This window comes from Tiliqua scincoides, chromosome 6 (genome assembly GCF_035046505.1).
Source record: "Tiliqua scincoides isolate rTilSci1 chromosome 6, rTilSci1.hap2, whole genome shotgun sequence".
Classification (NCBI taxonomy): domain Eukaryota; kingdom Metazoa; phylum Chordata; class Lepidosauria; order Squamata; family Scincidae; genus Tiliqua; species Tiliqua scincoides.
The window spans coordinates 54,107,810-54,114,340 of NC_089826.1; positions in this window are offsets into that span (position 1 = coordinate 54,107,810).

Here is a 6,531-nt window from a genome sequence, read left to right on the forward strand (position 1 = left end):
ACAACAACAAAAATCCATGTCATAGGTAAAACAGAGCTCCAACGAACTCGTTTATTGTGTCAAAAAATCTCTTCTGCCCATCCCTCCACACATAAGCCATCGCACACAATTTCAGGAAAGTTTTCAGTTGGAGCAAATCTTCAAAGCAATGTATGGGAGCCTTGTACGCAAATCTTATTACTTGGAAAGCTGCTTAGCCCACCAAGTCAACATACCAAAGAACAGTCAGAAACATCATTTCAAAAAGCTACAGGCAATGCTAACAATTAGCTAATATTTTTTTAAGGGCAAGAAGGATTTGTGAGGATTTGAAAAGAAAGTAATATAGAAGGTTTAGACGTTAAGAAGGAGATAATGGAATTGAAAGAGTACCCTTGGAAATAGCTGTTATTTAAGCAATCAGGATATTCAATGAGAGAAAAGTCTGGTAAATTTGAGATGAGAGAGAAGCAACAAGGTGTACATACGTATCAGGTACCACACTCGGAATCCATGCTGTATGTATGCCATTTGAGGACGTGATCCTCTCCAGAGGCATAATCCACCCAACATGGAAGCCATTCATTCAGATTCCATTTATTTCAGAACGATTCGTACTGGTCTCCTGTACAAGCCAAAAAGAAATGGACATAAAAATAAAGAACTCTGATAATCCCAGCTACTTACTAGACCAGGCACTCAATATTGTTGAGATTGAATGGCAGTTACTTTCCAGAGTTTCAGAAAGAAATTTTATCTGCCTTCACAGGAGATGTCAGGGGATGTTAATAACTTGGGGTATCTTATTATTCTAAGGCAGCAATTTTCAACCAGTGTGCCATGACACATTAGTGTGCAGCAAATGGTTTGCAGGTGTGCTGCAGGAGTTTGGGAGAGGGTCTATTAGTAGGGCCATATTGGGGGGGTGATTCCCCCCCACTGGGAGTGTGGTGTGCCTTGTCAGTTGCCAAAAAACTGATGGTGTGCCTTGACAATTTTAGTGCCTTGTCAGTGTGCCTTAAGATGAAAAAGGTTGACAATCACTGTTCTGAAGTAATAATATAAGGTGTCTGTATATGTGTGAAGATAATAGATTCATCTGTATAATCGCTGTGGGTCTGTGAGCAGACTAACCAAAGTTTTTCAGGGGTACTATGATGCATATACCGGACTACATTGGGGCCCAAATTCTGATCAACTTTCTCGCAATGGCATAGCTGTGCCAACGGGGCATGTGCTGCATCCTATACTTGGGTGGCAATCATGGAGGGCTCCTCAAGATGAGGTAACATTTGTTTCCATACCTTGGAGCTGCATTGCCCTTACCACAATGCTGGAAAGTTGGTTAGGATTGTGCCCTAAGTTGGGCAAAGGCAATATGGTGCCACAAGCAGTTTCAAAGACTCTTACCATGTGAGACAAAACATTGTTTATTGTGTACAGAGGTGGCTCTTTAATGTCAGGAGCATCCTGTAAAAGAGTCAGTTGAAGAAATGCAACAATGCAATTTGAATGGTTTCCCCCCCTCTATTTTAATTGCATCCCCAGTCTCCAAATAGCACACTAGGGGCTAAAAAAAAAAAAAGCCATAAAGAATCGGTAAAACAACCTGCATGCTATTTACATCTGTTACATTTTTCAATTCTAAAAGGCAGCAGCTGAAGCTTTTTAAAGCACCTCCCTTTTTTACTTATTTAACATGCAACAAAAGTCTTTGATTAAAAATTATTGCTGGATATATTTCAGAACAGAAGAAGTGCCATGGAAATATAAAAAAATCAAACTCACAACAAATATTTTGATACATAATTAATAGACACTGGAAACAGGTGCTTTTTTCCTCCTTACAGGGAAAGATGGCACTAAAAAAAATGCTTTCATAAATTTGTGATCAAAAGAAAACTGCATATGGCAATTTAGGGTTACAATCAGGCTGATTTTTTAGCCAATCTCACCATTTTTATCATCCAGCCAGGTTCACTCTTCTTGTGCTCAGCTACAACATGAAGAACACACCCATTTTAAATGAATTCTACATTGGAGGTATGAAAATAACTGGGGGCAATTGTCAGCGTGGAAGGTAGGGCAGAAAATATACAGCCAACAGGCAAATGAGGCAGTGATATGTCACTAATTAACTACAGACTTTGAGAGCCAGAGTGGTGTAGCAGTTAGAGTGTGACTAGGAAAACTTGGGTACAAATCCTGCTCAAGTCATGATCCTGGACCGTATCTCAGCCTAACTACTGCACAGGTTCCATTACCAATGCCTGCTCTGGTTGCCCAGAAAGAATGAGGCTCAGCCAGAGACCAGCAGTAACCACCGGGTGCGCCTGTCTCACCTTACTTGGTAACAGAAGAACAATAGATATCCACTCCAGCTGCCACACATGTCATAAACTCAGGGCTGGCCCGTTCACAACTGAAATGGCTGCCTCGGGTAATAGATTGGTGGGGGCATCCCTCTCTATTCACCTACTTGCCTCCATTATAACTCCTTCTCTTGACTTGGAGAAAGGAAAGGGGGGACAGAGAGGAAGAGAAAATGTGGAGTGCTGAGCTAGAGCAGTGGAGAGTGAGAGGAGCAGAGGATGGCACATCATTGGGTAAGGGGGGCAGCACTTGGCATTCCACCTTAGGTGTCAAGAGGTCTTGGGCCAGCCTTGTACATACTCGGAGTGGGGGGTCCACCAAGACAGGAGGTCTCTCTAATCCCTGCCCCTTCTCACCATAGGCTTGGCAATCTCCAATCCTCAAGACTTTTCAGAAGCATTGGAGTCCCCCTCTTCCTTTTCTAATCCAGGCAGTGAGAAGAGCAGAGGCTCACATCATCAAATAAGGGGAAGGGCACATTTGAAGTGGACCCCTTTGAAGTGAGGTGAAGTTCAGGCACGAAAGTTTGGTGCTGTCTGGAATTGCAGTGCCCATTGCCCAAAAGTCCATGGATGCTCCTTTGTCCTCGGGGCATCTATGTTACACTGACTATCAGTTCCAATATTCAAGACACACAGTTTAAGTTAATGGCAAAGTGGCACAATGCCCCAGTAAGATGACGCAGAATGAATCCTAAAAGCTGGAAGGGTACGGGTTAATGAGCTCCTATTACCATACTTGGTGGAGTTGCCCAAAATACAAGATTTCTGAGATGTCATTGAGGGAAAGTGTTGCGAGTTAGGGAGTGGCATAGTCAGAAAAGGTCCAACTGCTCCAAATAGTGAAGGTGATCTAATAGTAGGTTCTTGAAAAACGCTATTACCCAACCCATTATATGCAACCAAGTTACTGCTGGCAGTTAAGTGGAACGCAGCTCAGGTTCCTATATACCAGACCTGGATTGGGAGCCAGCCATTGTGACTAAATTCACTTGTCAATGGTATGAAAGGAGGGGTCACAGTGAATGAGAGATGAGAGGGAAATTAGTGAGATGAGAGATGGTTTCTTTTTGCTGTTTAAGCACTTACAATCTCCTGGAGAGAAAGAATTAAAACCAAACCAGTAAAAACACCTTTCGATTTTCTGATAATGGTGATCTTACAGAAACTACAGTACAAGCCTATGTGTGTCTACTCAAAAGTAAGTCCCATTGAGTTCAATGATACTTTCTCCCAGGTATGTTTGGATAGCAATTCAGCCCTAGTTATTTGTGTTGCTATTCATTTAAAATATGTTTATCCTGTCCCTGCAGGGGCCACCATGATGGTTCACAACAGCTAAAAACAATTTGAAAGAGCACAGCAAAAAAAAAAAGTAGTTTAAAAGATAGAGGCTAACATGAGCAGGCCAAGAAAGCTTAAAAGAGAGAGAGAGAGATAGAGAGAGAGAGAGAGAGAGAGAGAGAGAGAAGCTGCTTGCAAGTTGCGAGCAGCAATCAAATGCCTGCTGGAATAAAAATGTCTTTGCTAGGCATTTAAAAAATCTCAAAGTCTGGACCATCAAGGCCTCCCAAGGGAGGCAATTCCACTTTCTTGGTGCCACCACTGAAAAGGCCTTGGCAATACAATCCTACACATGTCTACCCAGAAGTTCCACTGAGCTTAATGTGACCTACTCCTGGGTAAATGCACTGTAAATAGGATTGCAGCCTTATTCTGTTACCTTCATATAATGTACCTTTCCATTTGAGAGAAGAAAAACCTAATTGGGTGTTGTCATCGTTGTCCCCCACCCACCTAAGTATGAATTTATCACTATAACAAGGTTGATTATAAATTTGGCAATATCCCATTGAATAGAGCATCTAGCATTGAATAGAGCATCAGTTGAAATTCTAGCTGTTTTGTGACTGTTGGACACTGATTTCACTGGAGCTAGTGTGCTGCATGTCAGTTCACCACAATGTCTATGAATAGCCCATTCACTGGACTTCCTCCCCCACTATTATTTGTAACATCTGAATTGAGGCAGGACATGAATTGCAATTGTTCCACCTGTTTGTGATGTGTCAGAACCAGTGGCGGTCTTGGAGCTTTTTCTGCCAGGGGCCACCCACCATCTGCAGCCCCTGAACTGAAAATAATTGCAGTGATGTCATCACATCACCGAAGGTATTTCAGCGCTGCCTCTTCCTTTCCCCTTTTTAAATAAAGGAGGAAGGAGGTGATCCAAGCTCCAATGCAGCCTTTCGCACTGCTAGAAGTGGTACTCGCTTCCTCTGAAATCGTAGGAGGTGGGCACTGCTTCTCACAGTGCGGAAAAGCTCCAATGGAGCCTTTCACAGTGGAGCTAGCAGTGGTGCAAAAGTCTCCATCAGAGCTAGAAGTGACACCCGCCTCCTCCGAAATCAAAGGAGGCGAGTGCCACTTCTGGCTGACTACCCACCTGGCCATTCTGATGGCTGCCCTCTTCTCTTCCCCTTTCTTTAAGAGGAGGAAAAAAAGGTGGCCCTAAAGCACAAACTGAAACCATGCTGGCACAGTGTGCACTTCCACAGTCACCATTGGTGTGGTTCCCCACCAATCTGAGAGCCACCCTCCTCCCATTTAAAGAAAGGGGAGGAGAAGAGGGCAGCCCTCAGATTGGCACAGAGAAAATCAGTGGCGTGGGAGTAGGTCACAGTGCCACCCTCAAAGCCTGGTACCCGAGGCCTTTGCCCCCATTGCCCCCCTAGGTATGCCATTGGTCAGAGTGTTTAACTAATCACACACCAACACACACACAGAGAGAGAGATATACACAATCATTCAGTGGAAGCTTCACCACCTCATTAATTGCACCAGAAGAGTAATCTGAGGGTTGATGAAATCTGAGGGTTGATGAAGGCTGCTTTATGGGTGTCTTATCAAGTCATTCACATTGTTGTTTATTCATTCAAGAATGACAAAACCATGCATCCAGTTACATTTCTGCCAGTAGCATAGCTGGAGGAGGCAAAATGGTAAGTACCATTCCATGTAAGCAGCCCCTCCCACTCACCATCAGAGCCATTCTGGACAGCAAGGGCAATACACAGTCCCTCGCCGAACCAAATGGTTTCTCCACGAATTGCCATCATTGCCCAGAATGGCTCTGATGGTGAGTGGGAGGGGCACTTACAGGGCGCATTACAATGCCTGCAGTACTTACCGTTTTGCCCCCTTCTAGCTATGCTACTGATTTCTGCTTTAGAGAAAAATAAAGGCATGAAAATTTGCATGCTGTTTTCAGATTCCCAATATAAATGAGCCTTTCTTGCTGTTAAATACATGCATCAATCCTTTCCAAAAGATAATTTAGTCAAGAAGCAATATGCAAGCCTCCTGCTGCAGCTTAAAAGGCATCTCAAGAAGCAGACAGATGCAAGTGCTCTGGGTCAGCATTACATTGAGTGGGGATGTCAGCCTTTGTTTATGAATCCAAAAAGAGCACCTCTCACCAATGTGTAATTGATAGTATAATTTGATTGATTACTTGACTGAATGCACCGGCTGCTCGGAAATGATGCTGCTGAAGCTGAAGCATTTATTCTGTATTACCATTCAGGGAGAGCAGGGCTGTGTCCTTGTGTGGATGGGGGGCATGTTCAGCAGCTTGGTAGATTCAGAATCAAGCAATGCTGTGGGGCCAAAGATCAATGGCAGAGTGGATTTCATGTTCAAGGCCTGGAAGCATTTCCAGGTGGGGCTGGGGAAGACCTCTGTCTGAAAGAGTAGAGCCCGCCCCCTCCCCCAAGTCACTGTGAATAATACTAAATTAGATGGACGCATCATCTGGTTCAGTTTCTGTTCCTATGATGTTACACTTGCAGATTAACTTGGCATATTTTTTGAATGTAAGTAGCTGTTGTGGTGGTGGAGATTATTTCCATTGGGACAGCAGCAAGGGCTTTTCAACTATGGTCCCACTGGAAAAAATCCTCCCCCACCCCATTGTTACCCCTGTGGTGGCTACTGTGAATGAAATAAATCTAAGGTTAATTGTCTTCTTGGGTGGTTTTTGCCTGCTACATAGAGTTGCCAATCCTCCAGGGTTGGATTGGAGTCTTCAGGAGTCAGTGTCAAAGCAATCCTGGAGATTTTAAGGGAACCTCCCTGTCTAAATGGACATTGCATCATGTTGGAAGAATAAATCTCCAGG